Raw genomic sequence first — 21,276 nt, forward strand, 5'->3', positions numbered from 1 at the left:
AAGATTTGGGAGAAGTGTGAAAGTGACGTTACTGTAAGGAAGAATGTGGCAAAAAAAAAAACTTGCTTCATTTTTCTTTTGAGAATTCTCAGCCTAATGGGTGTAAAGTGATATCTTACTATGGGTTTATTTGTATTTAATGATTAATGATGTTGAGCATCTTTTCATATATGTACTTGTTGCCCATCTGTATACTGGGTTTTTTGTTGTTGTTGTTGTTGTTGTTTTTGGGGGTTTTTTTGGCACCAGGGATCAAACTCAGGTCCTTGTGCTTGTGAGGCAGGCGGCGAAACCATTGAGCTAAATCCCTGGCCCCTGTATACTGTTTTTGAAGAAAAGTCTATTCAAGTTCTTTGCCGATTTTTAAATTAGGTTTTGTTTTTGCTGTTGTTGAGTTGCATGAACTGTTTATATACTCTAGATTTTAATCTTTTCTCAGATGTATGGTCTACAAATATATTCTCCCATTCTGTAGGTTACTTTTTAATTCTATTGATTGTACTTTTTGACTGTTTTAGTTACATATTTTTTATTATACATGTTTGCAGTTTGTAGTGATAACATTAACTGTGGGGAGTTGGTACATATACATAACACATTTTACTTCTTTTTACTTAGTATTCTTTCCCCTCTCCATCTCTAGATCCCTTTCCCATTTGTAAAAGATCTCTCTGATTCCTATTACCCATCTTTTATTTTGTTCTTTAAGTTATTTATACTTTGGGTTTCTCATGTAAGATAAACTGTGCGACACAAGCACCTGTTTATCTGATTTATTTCACATAACATTATGACCTCTAGGTGCATCTATTTTCCTACAAAAGACTCGAATTTATCCTTTTTATGGCAGAGCAGTATGTACATAAATACCATTTTCTTTATCTAGTCATCTGCTGATGGACATATAAGTCTCTCTCAAGATTCACCTATTATTAAGTGTGCTGCTATAAACATGGGCTTGCATGTATCATTGGGATATGATGCCTGTAACTCTTTTCAGAAGGTACCTAGAAAGGGAATAGCTGAGTCAAATAGAATTTCTAGTTTTAGTTTTTTGAGAAATCTCCATGCTTATTTCCACAGTGGTTGTACTAGTCTATATTCCCACCAAAAACGTAGAAGTGTTCCTTTTTCCCTGCAGGCCCATCAGCACTTGTTATTACCATATTTGGTTTCTTGATGATAGCCATTCCTTCTGGAGTAAGATGGAATCCCAGTTGTTGTTGTTGTTGTTGTTGTTTTTATTACTTTGCAGAACACAGTGATTACATTTACTATAGGGAATTGGCACATATACATACCACATTTCAATTCTTTTTTCCCTTCCCTCCATCCCCTTTTATTTTTCTACCATCAGATTTATTTATTTATCTTATAAGACCTTCTGAAGCTAATTATCATATATACATATTGAAAACCAGACTAATATGCCAAAGAACATATAAAACAATTGTACTAAGTCAAGGTACACTTTTAGATACATTTAAAAAAAATTTCCATTTCTCTAATGGCTAGAGAGTTTTTAATATATTTATTGGCCATTTGTAATTTTACTGTGAGAAGTGTCTGCTCAACTCCATTGTTCATTGCTTGAGTCTTTTATTTTATTTTTTTGGTACCAGGGACTGAACTCAGGACCTTGTGCTTGCAAGGCAGGTGGCAGAAACACTGAGCTAAATCCCTGGCCCTTGAGTCTTTTATTTTATGGGGTCTGATTTTTGTTTTTTATAAATTTTAGATATTAATCTTCTGTCCAAGGACTAGGTTGCAAAAAATTTTACCATTCTGCAGCTTTTCACTTCACTCTCTTGGTTGTTTTCTGTGCAGAAGCTTTTAAATTTGATATAGTTCCATTTGTTGATTCCTGATGTTATTTATTATGTAATCAGGATTACCTTTTTTAAAGTCTTTACTATTTCTGACTTCCACAGTTTCATCTTCCAGCAGATTAAGTGTTTCTGTTTCAATGTGCAGGTCTGTGATTCATTTTGACTTCATTTTGGCACATGGTAATAGATATGGGCCTAGATTCAATCTTCTGCATGTGTACAGCCAGCTTTCCCAGTACCATTTGGTAAAGATGCTATCTTTCTCCCAGTATATGTTTTTGGCCCCTTTGTCAAAGATCACATGAATAAATGGGCCTGGGGTTGTTTCCACATCTCTATTCTGTTCCATTGATCCTATGTCTCTTTTTGTGTTGGTACTATGCTATTTTAATCACTGTAGCTTTGCAATATAACTTGAAATTCAGGACTGTGATGCCTTCTACTTTGCTCTTATTGCACAGGATAGCTTTTGCTATGGATTCTTTTCTCTAACTGCTTGTAGAAGTTTGTTCTTCTGTTGGGTTTCTGGAATCTTAACTATTATATGCCTATGTGTAGAATTTTTTTGATCATGGCTAGTTGGAGTCCTATATGTCTCACTTATCTGTATGTCAAGTTCTTTTCCCCTGCTTGGGAAGTTTTCTGCCATCACTTCTGTGAACAGTTTTTTTTATGTCATCTGCACTCTCTCCTGTTTCTTCATTGACTCTGATCAGTCTTAGTTATTCTTCTTTACATCATCTAGCAGCTGCTGGATAGATTTCTTGTGGTCCCTTACAATTTTCAAGAAATTTTTCTTTTCCTGGTCACTAATTGAAATCTTATCTTCTATATCTGAAATTCTGTCCTCACATTGGCTCATTCTGCTGTGTAAGCTTTCAATGGAGTTTTTAATCTCCTGGAAATCTGTTTGAATCTGTTTTATGGATTCTATTTGTTTCTTATGTTGGGCTTCCATCATGTTCCTCAGTTCCTCTATTTTTTTTATCTGTGTCCTCTCTAGATTTATTAATCATGTCTTGCACTATAGGCACAATATCTGTTGTTGTCTGAGAAATCATTTCTGATTTCATTTTTCCCAGATCCTCTTTTGTTGCCAGTTCAGGGAGTCCAGGTGGTTGAGTATCACAGTGTTCCATCTCATTTCCCTTTGGGGTTGCTGTAGGTGATCCAGAAGTCTGTTTTTGAGGCTTGTTTATGTGTCTTCTCATTTCAACAGGTGGGGGGTGCTGCTGGGGCCCACACAACTCACCTCCTCTGTGCTGGCGGGGGTGGTATGGTGGCCTGGAAGCCTCCTCCTGTGCACTGGGAGTGGTTCACCTCCTCTGTCTGCCTTTTTAAATTTCTAGTTGCATTCATATGGGCATTTTATTTCCTTCTTTTGTAAGTTTGGCTAAGGTTTATCTATTTTGTTTATTCTTTTGAAGAACCAGCTTTCATTCTTCATATTATTTTTTTAATATGTGTCATTTATTTTCTCTCTGATGTTTATAATTTCCTTCCTTGTACTTCCTTGTACTAGAAGAATTAGATTCTTCTTGTTTTTCAAGGATCTTTGAGTTGCATCATTAAGTGATTTATTTGGCTTGCTCTGTTTTTCTGATGTAGGCATTCACAGCTATAAGCTTCCCTCTTAGAACTGTTTTCATATATTCTGGTAAACTGTGTCAGTATTCTTGTCTCATCCTAGGAAATGTTTAATTTCTTCCTTGATTTCTTCTGTGACCCACTGATTATTCAAGAGGGTGTTATTTAACCTCCAGTTGTTGGCAAAATTTGCATGATTTATTCTGCCATTGATTTCTAGTTTCAGTGCAATATGATCTGATAATATACCTGAGATAGTTTTGATTCTTTTTTCTGATAATTTTGATTCTTTTATAGGCTAGTATGTGGTCTATTTTGGAGAAAGTTCCATTTGCTCTGGATAAGAATTTGTATTCTGTTGGGGTAGAACACTCTGTAGATTATCAAGTCCATTTGTTCAAAGGTATGGTTCCATTCTGATATTTCTTTGTTGTTTTTTTTTCTTGTTGATCTATTGTGAAAATGGGATATTGAGTCCCCCAATATTAATTGTGTTGATGTTTATCTGATTTTTTATGTTCAGTCATGTTTGTTTTATAAAGTTAGGTGCACTGGTTTTCCGTGCATATATATCTATAATTGTTATCTCTTCTTGTTGAATTGTTTTCTTAACATATATATATATATATATATATATATATATATATATATATATATATATATATGGGCTTCCTTGCCTTTCGTGATCAGTTTTGACTTCAAGTCTACTTTGTCCGAAAATAGGATAGCGACTCCCTCTTGTTTTCAAGATCCCATTGCATAGAATGTTGTTTTCCATCTTTTGATTTTTAGTCTTTGGATTTCTTTTAGATTAGATGTGTCTCTGTATGCAACATACCACTGGGCTTTGTTTTATTATCCAGACTGCCAATAAATATCTTTTGATTAGGTAATTGAGGCCATTTACATTGAGAGTTATTACAGAAAGGTACTGATTTATTCTTGTCATTATACTATTTTTCTTTGGTTGAATCTTTTGTTTTTCTCTTTTGTTGAACTGCTTATCTTGCTTGATGTATTGATTCCATCAGACTTTTTGGCATTATTGGCTTCATTATCTCTAGGATATCGTTCAAAAATTTTTGGAGTGCTGGTTTGATAGTCATGTTTCTTAAAATATTCTTTGTCATGGAATGTCCTTATTTCTCCATCAACTTTCAAAGACAGTTTTGTAGGATATATTAGTCTAGGTGGAAATTTGTTTTCTTTAAGGGTTTGGAACAATTCACTGCAAGCTTTCCTGATCTTTAAGGTTTGTGTTAAGAAATCTGCTGTAATTCTAATGAGTTTGCCTTTAAAAGTGGTTTGTTGTTTTTTCTGTAACAGTTTTTAAGATTCCGTCCTTGTGTTGGACTTCTAGGATTTCAGACTATGATGTGGCATAGAGAAGCTCTCTAGTTGTGGCTATTTGGGGTTCTATATGCCTCACTTACTTCTATGTCGAATTCTTTTCCCATACTTGGAAAGTTTTATGCTATGATTTCTGTACACAGATATTTTTGTTCCATTTGTACTGTCCTCTGACTTTTCTCTAATTCAAGTTAGTCTTAGTAGCTGTTAGACCAATTTTCCTTGCTCTTCGCTTGTTTTTAACATATCTCTGAGTATGTGGTCTTGTACAATGTACCTGTATTCTAGATCTAATATCCTCTCTTTACATTGGTCACTTTTGCTGCTCATGCTTCCTACACAATTCTTTATCTCCAGGATTTCTGTTTGACACCTTTTCATAGACTAATTCTTTGGTAAATTTGTCATTCATGTTTGGAATCATTTTGGTTAGCTTTTCTAAATTTTTATTTGAATCGTTTTTAAGTTCATTGATCAATTTTTTTATTAAGTCCACTATTTGTTTAATTATATAATTTTGAGCTTACCAAGTTTCTTTGCTTCTTCTTGATCATTTCAAGTTGTGCAGTCATCTGGCTTCTGCTTTCTTCCCATCAGTGTCCCTTGTATCTGCTTTGGGGGAGTTGGGAGTATTTGGAGGCATTTTGTTGCCTTGTTTTCTCATGCTTATTTTTTATTTGTGCTAAGGTTTGAGGATCAACTACAATGGAAAAATTCTGTGGTTAGTATGGAGATCCCATTAGCTAATGTTTCCTTTCCAGTGATATGATCTTGGATTTCTTTGCTTATTAGTATTATCTACCTCCTCCATCTACTCAGTTTAATAGGATTGGACCCAGTCACTGTGCTGCAAGGCAGAATTCCTAAAGGTTATACCATCAACAGATTCAATCCTACATCAAGCATGTACATTAAAACTTGTTTTTAACAGTTTCACCATTTTACCAATGTCCCTTACAGATTGAACTATACTGCTATCAATAGACTAGAATATGGAGGGGAGAGGAGAGGAAAATGGAAGAGGAAGAGGAAGAGGAAGGGAGTAAATCAGAGACATAGAGAAAAGAAATATCAACAGGTGAAAAGCAAACAGGAATTCAGACACTGTTGAGATTATTTTTGTAACTGGAAAAAAGTGTAGTGTTAAGAAGCGACTTGAGGGAGTGGAAGGAGAGATGCGGGGCAAGGAAAGTGTGATTAGGTAATGAGAGAAACTAAGGTTGTCAAAACATGTTAATATGTTGGTAGTTAATGTTTGGATCCTCTATGTCAAATTTTGGTAAAGGTTACCTTGGTGTGCCCCTGAAAAGGTACTATTTAAGTTAAAGCACTGGTTAATTTTTTTCTCTTTTGCACATATACAGGAATATATATTTCTACAGGAATATATATACAGGACTATATAATATAATAATTTCTATCTATCTATCTATCTATCTATCTATCTATCTATCTATCTATCTAATTTGACAAGGGGCTGACAAGGTACAGTTTTCCCAGCACCAGGTTCTGCTAGGGACCTCTTACACCTATTCCCTTCACTGCAGGGCAAATTCCATGATCACCTCCATGTTTTCTGCCCGCATGACTTTTGCCTCATGTAACACCAGAAGCCCTTGGACCAGGCATCACTCTCTGTTCCTCAGCTTGTGGTCCTTTATTGATCACTGTCCCAAGAGCTTCATTCTCTTACTCATGAATTTGGCATAGTCCCAGGGCTCCCTGCCACCTGCACTCCTCAGAAAGGGGATTCTAGGGGCTCCCCTGTGGGTACCACCTGCAAGGGTGGACAGTGCACTCAGTGTCCCACAAGTGCTGCACTCTGGTTGTGTGTGTGGGAGGAATGGATGACTATTACAGGTTCTCTCAAGCTTCTCTCCAAAATGTCCCACTGCTTCCAGGCATACAAAGCCCTAGGGCCTTGGCCCTCAATCCTATCAGCACTCACACTGAAGTCCCTAATTTGAATGGGACTATTGTTTTCAAATTCGTGAGTGTGCATCAGTGTTGTCTTATTCCCCGAAGCCCTGGCTTGCATGTATGTCAATTGCAGTGATCGTCTTCCTGGAGAAGTGATTGTGAGCCTATTTCATCAGGAGTTTAAAGTACTCATTCCCTCACTCAGGGATCCCATTCTCTCCCAAGATAGCTTGGACTGGGAGTGAGGGGGGGTGCCATGATCCAAGAGTGTTCTGTCTCCCTCTTACAAACCCCCTTAATACTGAGTTTTGGTCCAGTGAGTTTCTCCTTTATTTTTTGTACCAGGGATCGAACTTGGAACCTTGCGCTTGTAAGGCAGGTGACAGAATCACTGAGCTAAATACCCGGCCCAAGTTTCTCCTTTTATTTACTCTCCCCTATCAGGCTTTCTCTTTAGCCCCCTTCTCAGTGCACCTGCTTTTCACCAGTGCATGATTTGGAGACTCTCTTCCTCGCTATTGCCCTCTAGTTGGTCATGAGGATGTCCCCTGTCAATTTTTGCTTTGTTACCTAAGCTTTTGGTGTTATATCCAAGAAATCAGTGCCAAATCCAATACCATAAAGCTTTTCCTATCTTCTACTAAGAGTTTTATAGTTTGGGTCTTATATTTAGGTCTTTAATCAGCTTTGAGTTAATATTTGTCTATGGTATGAAGATAAGGTTTCAGCTTCATTCTTTTGCACAGGGATACCCAGTTTTCCCAGCACATCCTGTATGTGCTAATATAGACTGAGTTTGTGTGTTTAGGGTATATTATCAAATGTTTTCAAGGATATGTTTAGAGTAGATTTTTTGTCATTTGTGAAGTTATTTGCATGGCATATTCTGGACACCAGGGTGATGGTAAACCTTTTAGAGTGTTCAATGATATCAACAGCCTGCTGCAGCATGTGTGCCATAGGTAGGCACCACTGTTGTAGACTCACTTAATGTAACAGTGAGTATAGAGTCACTGTTGTAGAGTCATTTAATTCTACAGCAACTCCCTTAGCAAATGTGCTTTAGTCCTTCTGCTCCTGGTTGCTCAGAAATCACCAATGTAGGTTCTTTCTGAGGCCTTTTTTTTCAGTTCATCTCACCTTTCTCCCTCTTTAACCTCCTCCTTTCCTTCTCTTTCCCTTCCTCCTCCTTCTTCACCTTCTCCTTCCTTTTATTCTTCTCTTTCCATCAGAAACCTGTATCTTTCTGGAAACTGATCTCTACTTCTCTTTTGACTTCCTAAGTCAAATCTGTTTCATTTGCTTGTAAATGGATAGATAATACTGATAAGTGCAATTCCTCCTCCATGCAGCTCATGGAATTCCTCCTCCACGCAGCTCTTTCTTTCTCCAAGATTTTGGACATCTTCGTATAATACAATCTACTCTGTATACACCACTCTTTGATTATGTTATAGTTATTAACTTTCTATTACCTTCTCATTTGTGATTTCCTGGCAGGCAGTTACTGCTTTCCCTGGCATGCCTAGCATAGAGCCTGGAACATATTAGACACTCATAAATATGGGCTAAGAATGATTCTTAAACTTCACTACTCAGTCATTTGTTTCCCCAAAAGAGAAAATATTTCAAATTTAGTTCCAAAGCTCCTTGATTAATCTTAGTTTGGCTTAAATTAGGAGAAAAGTCTGAATGACTTAAGTAAAATAGGTTATCTGGGAATTCAGATGTAGACCTTTTTGTAAGATAGAAAAAGATAGAAATATCAGACAAGGGCTTCCCTGTCACAAACCTGTAGTTTCCACCAGGAAGAAATAAGAAAAATACATCAGAAAAAAAGAACAACTTTATCACAGAGTCTTACGTTGCAGTTTCTATGATTAAGCAATCCAATGTGAAGATTAGAAGCATAAATATAATCTTCATGCATTTTACATTTCAAATAAAAAACTTGGCATATATATATACACACACATACTAGAAGACAGCTAAGAAATCTCTTTTTTTTTTCAGCCACCAGAAGAAACAGAAGAACAGAGGGAGGACTACGGATGAAGTGGCAGACTTTCACTTTAAACTAGATAGAGGCAGGAGACCCTTCCAGATGCTGTGGCAGCTTACATGCAGTAGGCTAAACAGAAGGAACAGCTTGAGGTATCATCTTCCCTACCTTACATTAAAATCCAGGAACTTAAAAGAAGAGCCAAGAATACAAACATACAGGCAATAATTACATACATTAGTTGGATCCCTGGTAAACTAAAAGCAGTTTTTAAACATATTCCTATCATTCTTTAAAGTCAGTGTTTAGGTTACCCTAGAATAGGAACTAACCACATTCAAACCAGTTAAGGTATGCAAAGTAAAAAGGGCCACATCTTTATTTAAAAAGTACGTAAATGCAGTGTAGAATATATAGGTGGCACATGGTGCCAATTTTATTTGCAGATAAGAGTACTCAAGCTTAGAAGTTACACCTTTGCCACAGACTTGGCCAAATCTTCAACTAATGCACAATTGAGCTGTGCTAGAGTGCTGATCTTAGCATGCTTTGATGTGGCATACTTGTTCTTGATAGTCACGTGCTTTGTAAGTCCATGATTCACCATGACTATATTCTTAGCCAGGTGCTGCATTATGGAAAGTAGGGATTCTTCAGTATATGACAGGTAGTGCTGTGGAATTGGGGTCCATTCACCATTGTCAAGAATTTTCAGTGCTAAGCAAAAAGCTCCTGCTGCAATTTGAAAAGGAGGAAAGTGCACCATATCATAGTCCAACATAGATAGTTCCATCAGGTATTTGGCCAAAGTATGTTGCTCAACATCAACCTCTCCAATCTTAGATGCTCTACGAAGAAAGTGCAGGGGGAGTGGGCGACCCAGGCCAAAGTTTAAAACTCTTAGAATCTTCATTTCTATTTGTCTGATCTGGTGCTTAGTGTAAGTACTGTTAGTCACATAAGCAAAGTCTCCAATTTCTGGAGGGTACATTTCTTCATATTTGCTTGCAGTGAACATGGCAGTGACTCCAACCAGCTGCAGCATCTTCTTGGGCACACAATTATTCTGCATGAACCGATCAATAATGGAAACAGTCACGTACATGGTCTCCTGAAGAAACCTGAATTTTATCTGAACCTGTATTAGCCAGTCAATTAGGATAGCTCTCATGTTTCCAGTGACTTTACGACCCAGTAGGTATTTTGGTCTGACTGACTGCTCTTCCTCAAGTTGTCTAAGATAAGCATAGATATCTTTCACATATTCACTACAAAGGTTTGGATCTGCTCCATCTTCTGCATCCACATCATTCACTGCAAGAATGGCATCAGAGAAGGCCTGACACAGATATTCTTCTGCAGGGGCACATCCAGATGTCTCCATCGGGCTTGGAGAGGGAGTATCAACCAAAATAGGCTCAGGAGAAAGTTTTTTTTCCTTAACAGGCTCAGGTTCTGGCTCTGGCACACATACAGGCACCTTTTCCAGAGGTTTCTGTAGTTTTTTAGCAATAACTTTTCCAGTCGCTGAAGTTTTCACTTCCTTTTTCAGAGGCACTCTGGCTTGCAGCTGCTCTCTGACTTTGTTACCAATGTCTCCGAGATGTCTCTGTTCTTGGCCTCAGACCTGGCTTGGAGGCTGCAGCAGAGGCCACGGGCCCACGCTTTGCGCCTGCCATAGTGATCGTGGCCTTATTTTCAGCGTTAATTTTCGTGTTCCTGGTGACACGGAGCGCCATGGCTTCCTTTTCACCGGGCAGTACCAGAACACCGGAGCCCCAGGAGAGCCTCGTCGCGATCCCCACCAGAGATCAACAGCCGTTCCTCCGCAGCACAACTAAGAAATCTCTTACTAAATAAGGTTAAGAAAAGTTAATATCAAACAAGTTACATTATATGCTTCTGAATATTTTCTCTCTCCAAGCTGAGAAAACGACAGCATAAACATTAGGAACATAATAAGTTTCAATTTTTTCATTAATATTGAGTACAAGCTGCTACTTCAAAAATATCCCCATTAGATTTAAATTATTCTGTAATTCTAGGGCACACTTCCCATCCCCCACTCCAAAGGATGTTAAAAGCTAGTTTATCATTCTCAGGTATGCATTCTCATCACCTTGAACAAAAGAGTAATTAAATGAACACTTTGTCAGTCTATTCCAGAGGTGAATATGAGGTGAGCACAAATCCCTTTAATCTCCATGGAAAAATCCAAACCTGAGAAGAGTGCTCAGATTGCCAGAAATCTCCTTCAGAAAAGGATAATCCATAAATAAACTCTTAGGTTATTTTTCAGAGAACTGGCTGCAAAATCTAATAATGTTAGAAATGCTTGAAGCACAAAACAGAGGAACGTGAGTATGTAATTGGGCATCAATTTTCGAATGTGCCTAAGTCAAAGTTTTATAAGTGGGAACTTTATCGTAGGATTTCATTTGTTTATTTAGTGAAAGGCATGACTAGTGGCTATATTATAGCCACTTCATAATGCTCTTTAGGGTTCTTTTTGAAATCTTGAATCCTATGGATTCTTTCATGTTCTTAGACTTGTAAAATATCTGCGACTGTTTATTTTTATAACCACAGTGTAGCTAAGTACTCCTAATGGGTGAAAAAAGTTACTTACAACTAAATTTTTTAGTTATATAGCACAACTACTCATTTATATCATTCTTATGGTGCATCAACTATTCTCCATATAAAAGCCCCAGAGAGAAGTCCCTTTCAGATTTATTGCATTTGAAAAGTCAATCATACCATAAAAATCAGATGTTTTTAGGAGATAGACCAGAAATTAGAGCAGCCTACAATAAGCTGGAAGATTCAATAGCTCTTGGAGTCAATTCCAGATTTGAATGACTACTTTGTACATCAGCCTCCACTTGACTTAATGAAGGGGGACAGCACAGCACATATATAACAATATTCCAATATAAAAAGAGGCTTCATTGCCCAGAGGGAACAGAATCAACTGTCCCCTAGATCATGAAAGACACACAATTCCCCAAGTAGGACATTATGCAGTTTGTCACACATTACTCTGTAAAAGTGGGTCTTAGCCTGGCTACAGTTTAAGATCCCCCAGAGACAGTGAATACAAAACAACAAAACCCAATAGGTTTAACTCCCCCACAACCAAAAAAAAATTCTTGATCTGGGGTATGATAAGTCTAATATGCAGCCAGGGTTGAGGAGCTGTGCCCTATGGAATCAAAGCAATCAAAAAGACAAAGTTAAGACACAAAACTCTCATTATGGAGACATTTAACTTTTTTAATTATCCTAAAGCATGTGAGATCTATTGGAACTGAGCAGGTAATTTTCTCCTAACCCAAATGCATCAGGTTCAGTAGAGCAGAATTCAATCTGGGGGAACTACAAAGCTGCTTTCCCGAATGTGTCTCTGTGATCTACTCTCTGGTCAATTGATTCTTTTTATTAAAACAACAGAAAAGGCTTATTGGTGTTTTCTCCCAGATCTTTGCCAGGTAAGAATAACAATTCTGTAATTGTAACAGTCATCCTATTCCATGTTTCAAGGTAGAACATGGTATTTATGATTCATGATTTTGTAGTCTGGAATGGCTAATAAAAGCTTATTATGCTTATGCACACACAATTTTATATGGAATTTCACTGGGTTCACAAACTACCTGCAATTCCATAAAGGCTGATAGGCTCTAGGTTAAGAAGCTTTGTTTTATATACTTTACAAGTTATTGGTTGGACATGAGAGAAGAGGAAAAGAAAGAAGGGCAGGAAATGATGGTAGAGATTCAGCAGATAGGACCTGGAAACTGTAGTAGTACTGTGGACTATGCTTGTCACTGAGTGTGCATAAGAATCACCTGCAGGGCCGAGGATTTAGCTCAGTGGTTCCACCGCCTGCCTTGCAGGTGCAAGGTCCTGAGTTTGATTCCCAGTACCAAAAAAAAAAAAAATCACCTGCAATCTTGTTAATCTGCAGATTCTGATTCAGTAGGTCTGCAATGGGCCTGAGATTCTGCATTTCTAACTAGCTGTTCTTCCACAGATCTGACTTTGGATTGCAAGGTATTTGAAGGTATGTTATCAAGTTTCCTGCCTTTTCCTAGAACATTAAGGACACAAATGTATAAGTATTACAACTTTTCTTGAAAATCTAATACTGTATATAGCATTTGCTATTTCTTCTAACAAAAAGGATAAGGAACATGGTAAACTTAATTTTTTATTTCCAACAGTCTCAGAACTCCAATTGCTACAACTGTTAAATTTAATAGTGTTTCTTTTCATGGAACCAAACATTATCAATTCAATGGAAGTAATTTTTTTAATCCTAAAAACAACAACAACAAAGCAAATGAAACAAAAATCTTCCCCTGAGTGATGTTGCTCAGGAAGAAAAGAAATTCCATTATGAAGTACAATGTGATTTTTAAACCATTTTTGTCTGGAAAAGAACCATACTTCAAACCAGGCTGTGAACCTGAAACCAGCTTTTCTGAACCAGAAAATAAGACAGAGCCCATTGAGTTAAGTATCTCTCCAGGTTATTAAAGACAAGAAATGGAAACTGGGCAACACCACACAAAGAGGTACCGGAAGATGATCTGCTCCTAGCTCATCGTGGGATTTTAGTCCCAATAATTCCATCTTCAAAGAGTATTCTTCCTTTTCTGATTTTAAAAGTAAAAAAAAATAAACAAAGGTAATATATGTTATTATTTTAAAACTTATTCTTAAAAGATATAAAGACAAAAAATATCATTTAAAAACTATTTGCTGAGGACCTATATATTTGTTTTCTCCCTCTCTGTTTTCTCTATGCATCTTAAAATATAATTAGAAAACTATACTACATTAAGGATTGTAGCCTGCTTTTATTCCCCTTGGTGTGAACAAGGACATGATAGGGTTTGGTAGCTGGGCACAGTGGAGGATAGAGGTGGGCAGTGCAAATCACCTCAACATCAATGCAAGCCCTTGTAAAACTATTTTCATCCTTTCTCTACTTTAATTTTTTGTCCCATTTTATTTAATTGTCAAAAAAGTATACTTTATTTTGGGTTTGGAAAATTCAGACTAACAAATCTATATCGATAATGGAAATAAAGTTAACAGGGATAAGTTATTGTCTTGCAACTTAAAAGAGGCAATCATGGACTATCATTCTCACATACAGTAGGAATAATCTCTCTTGGTTCCTCCACCATGAAGAAAGTGAAAAGAACAGCTATAGAAAGAGAAATGCTTCCCCATGTGCAAAGCCAGTTTTTGCAGCACCATTTATTAAAGAGGCTATCTTTTTTCCAGTGAAGGTGTCTGGCTCCTTTGTTGAAGATAAGGTGGCTGAGTGTGTCTAGAGTTGATTCTGCATCTTCTATTCTGTTCCACTGGTGCTCACCTCTGTTTTTTGTCGGTACCATGCTGTTTTTATCACAGTACCTCTATAGTATAATTTCAGGTCAGGGATTGTGATACCCCCTGCCTTGCCTTTTTTTGTCCAGAAATGTTTCTGCTATTCTAGGTCTCTTCTGGTTCCAAATGAATTTTAGCAATGTTTTCTCTAGTTCTGTGAGATATGCTATTGGTATTTTGATTAGGATTGCATTAAATCTGCATAACAATTTTGGGAGTATGGCCATTTTTACTATGTTGATTCTTCCTACCCATGAGCAAGGGATGTCTTTCTATTTTCTCCAATATCCTTCTTCATTACTGTAGTTTGGGATGTAAAGATCTTTTACTTCCTTCATTAGATTGATTCCTAAGTTTTTCATATTTTTTGATGCCTTTGTTAAAGGCACGGTTTCTCTAATTTCTCTCTCAGTGAGTTTGTTATTCATGTACAGGAATGCTGTTGATTTCTGATTGTTGACTTTGTATCCAGCTACACAACTGAATTTGGTTATTAAATCTAGAAGTCTTTTGGTAGAATTTTTAGGGTCTTCTATGTAGAGTATCTTGTTATCTGAAAATAATGATAATTTAACTTTTTTCTTTCCTATCCATATTCTTATTGAGGATTTTTATGTCTATATTCATTAGAGAAATTTGCCTGTAGTTTTCTTTTTGGTTGGATCCTTTTCTGATTTTGGTATCAGGGTAATACTTGCTTCTAGGAATGATTTTAGGAGTATTGTTTCCCTTTCAATTTCATTAAAGAGTTTGAGGAGTAGTAGCTTTAGATCTTCTCTAAACTTCTTGTAGAATTCAGCAGTGAATCCATCTGGACCTGAGCTTTTCTTTGTTGGTAGGTTTTTAATTACATGTTCAATTTCATTGACTGTTATTGGGTTATTTAGAATTTTTATATCTTCTTGATTCACCTTTGGTAATTCATATGTACCTAGGAATCTGTCCGTCTGTCTTTTCCATCTTATTAGAATAAAGGTTCTCAAAATAGCTGCTACTGATCTTCTGGATATCTGCAGGATCCATTGTAATTTCACCCTTTTCATTCCTAATTCCATGAATTTGAGTCTTTTCTTTCCTTCTTTTGATGAGGTTGGCCAAGGATTTATCAATATATTTAATCTTTCAAAGAACCAACTCTTTGATTCATTGATTCCTTGTATTGTTTTCTTAGTCTTGATTGTATTAATTTCTGCTCTAATCTTTATGATTTCCTCCCTATTACTAGGCCACGTACTAAACTAAAATCAAAATGGTTCAAAGATCGAAATATTAAAACAGAAACACTAAATCTGCTGGAAGAGAGAATAGGTGGAACTCTTAAAGACATAGGTGTTGGCAAATATTTTATAAACAAAACACCAATCACATGAGAAATATTACAAAGAATCAACAACTGTGATATTTTCTTATTAAAAAGCTTTTTCACAGGAAAAGAAATCACCAATAAAGAGACAACCAACAGAATGGGAAAAATTTTTGCCAGCTGTTCCTCAGACAAAAGAATAATATCTAGAATACATAAAGGACTGAAAAAAATCAAACATCCAAATTTAAAGACCCAATACAAAGTTGGGCATCTGAGATGAATACACTCTTCTCAGATAAAAAAGTACAAACAGCAGATAAATATATGAGAAAATGTTCAACATCACTGGTCATTCAAGAGATGCAAATTGAAATGAGAATGAATGGCATTATCAAGAAATCTGTTGACAAAAAATGCTGGAGAAGCTGTGGGGGAGAAGGAACTCTTCTCCATTGTTGGTGGGAGTATAGACTGGTGCAACCAAAATGGAAATCAGTGTGGAAATTCCTCATAAAACTAGGACTAGAGGTTCTTTATCCATTCACTGGGTGATGGGCATTTGGGTTGTTTCCCAGGTTTAGCTATTACAAACTGTGCTGCTATGAACTTGAGTGTGCATGGTGGCCCATGCCTAAAATCTCAGCACTTGGGAGGCTGAGGCAACAGGATTGCCCCAGTTCAAGGCCAACCTGAGCTACATAGCAAGACTCTACTTCAAAATGAATAAATAAATTCATAAACAAATAAATAAAATAATTAAAGCAGACTTGCTCTAATTGAAATAGAGCTAGGGACCTACAAGGCAATTTGAAAATAGGTCCACTTTGATACCACAGAGTTACTAAGAATCTAAAGATTCCATTTTGGAATGCATCTGGAATGAGGAAATTTTAACACAATAGGAAAATAATGGAGGTTTTCATGAATTTTTTAAAAATTAATTTTATTGGTACATTTTAGTTATACAATATAATGACATCCATCATTGGAAATTTGCACCTTTACATAATTTCCCTTGGTTCTTATTTTATCCCCATTCCCCTGCCCTCCCTTCAACCCCTCCATCCCTCCCTATTTACAAAGATTTTGTTTCCATTTTTTCATTTTCTCATATTAATTCCATTCCCTTCTATCCTTTCCCCTAGCCCTCCCACTTCCCCTTCCCCTTTACCCCTTTTCTTCCTATTTCACATTCTCTATTATACCTTTTAGTCCTTATTTACACTTTCAGTTTCTCACACTAGAGAAACTATTCGTATTTACAGGTGTCCTATTTATTTCACTAAAGAGTATGGCCTCAATGTGCATCCATTTAGCTATAAATGTCTCTAATTTCTCATTTTTTATGGCTGAGTAGTACTCCATTTTATTAAAAAAACACATTTTCTTTATCCAGTCTCCAGCTGATGGGCAATTGAGCTGCTTCCAATTTTAGCTGCCACGAATTGTGCTGCTATGAACATGGGTACACATACATCACCCTGGTATGATTCTTTTAATCCTTTGGGGAAGATACCCAGCAGGGGAATAGCTGATTCAAAGGGAACTTCCAGTCCTAGTTCTTTTTTTTGGTACTAGGGATCGAACTCAGGACCTTGTGCATGCAAGGCAGGTGCCAGAACCACTGAACTAAATCCCAGGCCTTTCCAGTCCTAGTTCTTAGAGGTATGTCCAAACTAATTTCCACAGTGGTTGCACCAGTCTACACTCCCACCAGCAGTAGGGCAGTGTGCCTCTTTCCCCACAGTCCTGCCAGCATTTGTTATTGGTTGATTTCATGACAGCAGCCATTCTTTCTGGAGTGAGGTGGAATCTCAGCCTTGTTTTCATTTGCATCTCTCCAATGACCACTGATGTTGAACATTTTTTCATCTGTTTATTTGCCTATTTCTACTTCTTTGTGTGAGAAATGGCTGTTCATTTCAGGTGCCCATTTTTGGATTGGGTCTTAAATTTGGGAGGTCTGATTTTTTAAATTCTTTATTCTGATAGTAGACCTTTGTCTGAGGAACAGCAGGTGAAAATATTTTCACACACTGTGGGTTGTCTCTTTATACTCTTGATGGTTTCTCTTGCTGTGCAGAAACTTTTAAATAAGAAAAGATCCCACTTGTTGATTGTTTGTGCTAGTTCATGGGCAACTGAGGTTTTGTTCATAAAATCTTTTCCTACCCCAATGTCTTGAAGAGTTCTACCTAACTTCTGTTGCAGCCAGTTCAGCGTTTCTGTTTTAATATTTAGATCTTTAATCCATTTCAGTTTTAGTTTAGTGCATGGTGAGAGATATAGGTCTAGTTTTAATGTTTGGCAAGTTGAAACCCAATTTTTCTAGCACCATTTATTAAAAAGGCTATGTTTCCTCCAGTGAGGGTGTTTGGCTCTGTTGTAAAAGATGAGGAGGCTGAGTGTGTCTGGAGTTCTTTCTGGATCATTTAATCTGTTCCACTGGTCCTCAGGTCTGTTTCTTTGCCAGTACCATGCTGTTTTTATCACAGTAGCTTTGAAGTATAGTTTCAAGTTGGGGGTTGTGATACCCCCTGCCGTATCTCTGTTGCCTAGAATTGTTGCTATTCTGGGTCTCTTCTTGTTCCAAATGAATTTTTGGATTGTTTTCTCCAAGTCTGTGAAGTATGCTGCTGGGATTTCAATTGGGATTGCATTGAATCTATATAGCAGTTTTGGAAGTATGGCCATTTTCACTCTGTTGATTCTTCCTACCCAAGAGCAAGGGATGTCTTTCCATTTTCTGATATCATCCTTAATCTCTCTTTTCAGAGTGCTATAGTTTTCAGAGAAGAGGTCTTTGATTTCTTTTGTTAGGTTGATTCCTAGGTATTTCAGTTTTTTGGATTCTATTGTGAAGGAATTGTTTGCCCTCTTTTTCTCTCAGTGAGTCTGTTATTCATATAGAAGAAAGCTATTGATTTTTGTGTGTTGATCTTGTATCCAGCTACTTTACAGAATTTGGTTATTAAGTCTAGAAGACTTTTGGTGGAGTTCTTGGAGTCATCTATATATAATATCATGTCATCTGCAAATAATGACAATTTGACTTCTTCATTTCCTATCTTTATTCCTTTTATTTCTTTCTCTTGTCTAATTGTCATGGCTAATGTTTCCAAAACTATATTGCCCAGCAGTGGTGATAGTGGACATCCTTGTCATCCTTCTTTTAGTATGAAGGATTTCAGTTTTTGACCGTTTAGTATGATATTGGCTATTGGTTTTTCATGGATGGCTTTTATCAGATTGAGGTAGAGATGGTCTATTCCAATTTTTTGTAGGGTTTTTATCATAAATGCATGTTGGATTTTGTCAAATGCTTTTTCTGCATCTATTGAAATGATCATATAGTTTTTTTTCCTTGGCTCTACTGATACAGTGTATTACATTGACTGATTTGCATATGTTGAACCATCCCTGCATCCCTGGGATGAATCTTACTTGGTCAGGGTGTATGATCTCCTTGATGATGTTCTGCATTCTGTTTCCCAGTATCTTATTAAGAATTTGTGCATATATGTTCATTAGTGAGATTGGCATATAGTTCTCTTTTTGGTTGGGTCTTTCTCTGCTTTTGGGATCAAGGTGATGCTTGCTTCCAGGAATGAATTTGGGAGTATTGCTTCCCTTTCACTTTCATTGAAGAGTTTAAACAGTAGTGGCAGTAGTTCCTCTCTAAATGTCTTGTAGAATTCAGCAGTGAAGCCATCAGGACCCAGGCTTTTCTTAGTTGGTAAGTTTTTAATTACATTTTCAATTTCATTGATTGATACTGGGTTGTTTAGAATTTTTAGGTCTTCATTCAACTTTGGCAATTTATATGTATCTAGGAATTGGGCAATTTCTTTGTGTTTTCCATCTTATTGGCATATAGGTTCTTGAAGTAGACATTGATGATCCTCTGGATTTCTGCTGGGTCCATTGTAATTTCATCTTTTTTCATTCGTAATTGCATGGATGTGGGCCTTTTCTTTCCTTTTTCTAATAAGGTTGGCTAAGGGTTTGTCAATTTTGTTGATTCTTTTGAAGAACCAACTCCTGACTTCATTGATTTTTTGTATCTTTTTCTTAGTCTCCATTGCATTGATTTCTGCTCTGATCTTTATAATTTCCTCTCTTGTATGAGCTTTGGGTTTGTCCTGCTCTTCTTTTTATAGAGGCTTGAGGTTCAGCATCAGGTTGTTTAATTGGGCTTACTCTGTTTTCCTAATATGAGAATTAACTGCTGTGAATTTCTCTCCTAAGATTACTTTCATTATGTCCCATTGATTGAGATATGTTGTATTGGCATTGTCATTTAATTGTAGGAACTGTCTGATTTCTTCTTTAATTTCCTCTGTGACCCATTGGTTATTCAGAAGTGTGTTGTTTAAGTTTCCATGTGTTTATGAAATTCTTGCAGTTTCTTTTGGTATTGATCTCCAATTTCATCACCCTATGGTCTGATAATGTACAGGGGATAACTTCAGTTCCTTTGCACTTACTTAAACATGTTCTGTGAGAAAGTATGTAGTCTATTTTGAAGAGTGACCTGTGAGCAGCTGAGAAGAATGTGTATTCTGATTTTGTGGAGTGGAACACTCTGTAAACATCTGTTAAGTTCATTTGTTCAAGAGTTTGATTGAGTTCTAGTATTTCTTTGCTTATTTTTTGTCTAGTTGATATATCTAATTGTGGCAGTAGGGTACTGAGGTCCCCCACTACTATTGTACTAGTGCTTATATGATTTTTCATGTCAGTTAGTATTTGTTTTATATAGTTGGGTGCACTAGTGTCTGGTTCATATATGTTTATGATTGTCATCTCTTCCTCTTGGATTGTTCCCTTTTCAAGGATGTAGTGTCCTTCTTTGTCTCTCTTAATCTGTGTTGATTTGAAATCCACTTTATCTCCAAAGAGGATAGCTACTCCTGATTTTTTTCTGGTTCCTAATACATGGAGTATTGTTTTCCACCCTTTAACTTTCAGTCTACGAGTTTCTTTTTGAATTAAATGTGGTTCTTGTATGCAGGATATTATTTTATCTTACTTCTTGACCCATTTTGCCAGTCTATGTCTTTTGATTGGTCCGTTGAGACCATTAACCTTGATGGTTATAACTGATACTTATTGACTTATCATTGTCATGATGTTTTGTTTTTGTTGGATTCTCCCCCATTGTGTTTAATTTCTTGTTGTGCCCAGTGGATTCATTCTGATTGGCTTCCTGGGATTGTGATCCTCATTGTCTTTTCCTAGGATATTGTTTAAAAGTTTTTGGAGTTCTGGTTTGGTATTCACGAAGTTTCTAAGGTGGTTGTTGTCATGAAAGTATCTCATTTCTCCATCAATTTTGAAAGATAGTTTTGCAGAGTACATTAATTTGGGTTGGAGGCTGTTTTCCTTTAGGTCTTGCAATATGTTACTCCAACCTCTTCTTGCCTTGAGGGTTTGAGTTGAGAAATCTGCTGTGATTCTGATAGGCTTTCCTTTGTATGTGATTTTTTTCTTTTCTCTAACTGCTTGTAGAATTTTTTTCTTCTGTTGGGTTTCTGGAATCTTAACTATTATATGCTTGTGTGTAGATTTTTTTTTTCTTGATCATGGCTAGTTGGAGTCCTATATGTTTCACTTATCTGTATGTCAAGTTCTTTTCCCCTGCTTGGGAAGTTTTCTGCCATCACTTCTGTGAATAAATTTTTTATGTCTTCTACATTCTCTCCTATTTCGTCATTGACTCCTATCAGTCTTATGTTATTCTTCTTTGCATCATGTAGCAGCTGCTGGATTGAGTTCTTGTGGTCCCTTACTATTTTTAAGAAATTTTTCTTTTCCTGGTCACCAATTGCAATTTTATCTTCTGTATCTGAAATTCTGTCCTCAATTGGCTCATTTTA

The 21,276-nt window shown here is 36.7% G+C and overlaps 1 protein-coding gene and 1 pseudogene across 3 annotated transcripts in view; both read right to left on the bottom strand.

Annotated features, from left to right (window-relative positions):
• Pde11a (phosphodiesterase 11A) overlaps positions 1-21,276 on the bottom strand; it is a 514,960-nt gene that overhangs the window by 337,193 nt on the left and 156,491 nt on the right. The window lies entirely within an intron of this gene.
• On the bottom strand, positions 4,194-10,506 carry LOC101700598 (G2/mitotic-specific cyclin-B1 pseudogene; annotated as a pseudogene).

The sequence above is a fragment of the Heterocephalus glaber genome, unplaced genomic scaffold (genome assembly GCF_053883595.1).
Source record: "Heterocephalus glaber isolate CG9 unplaced genomic scaffold, H.glaber_assembly_v1.0 deba00000347, whole genome shotgun sequence".
In the NCBI taxonomy this organism is placed as follows: Eukaryota; Metazoa; Chordata; class Mammalia; order Rodentia; family Bathyergidae; genus Heterocephalus; species Heterocephalus glaber.